The following is a 300-nucleotide window of genomic DNA, read 5'->3' as shown; positions in this document are numbered from 1 at the left end:
CTCTCCCTCCCTTCCTTCCTCCCTCCTCTTTTCAGGCTTCCTTGATTTGAGGTCCCTCTGCAGAAAGACCCCTCTTTCCTCTCATCCTACCAGACCCCCACCTACCCACTAAGTAGATTCCAACACAGGCTTCCCCCGACAGAGGGAATTCAGACATCACCCCCAAGGACACCTCCCGGCCCCCAAGTTCTCCATGAACTGAGACAGAGACCACTGGCGGCTGGGATCACAGGTCACTGTCACCCAGGAGGCCTGAGCTGGGCTCACCCAGGTGTGTGATGCAGGGGTGGAAGCTGAACC

The sequence above is a fragment of the Trichechus manatus genome, unplaced genomic scaffold (genome assembly GCF_000243295.1).
Source record: "Trichechus manatus latirostris isolate Lorelei unplaced genomic scaffold, TriManLat1.0 scaffold00191, whole genome shotgun sequence".
Classification (NCBI taxonomy): Eukaryota; Metazoa; Chordata; class Mammalia; order Sirenia; family Trichechidae; genus Trichechus; species Trichechus manatus.
This window is presented reverse-complemented; position numbering follows the sequence as displayed.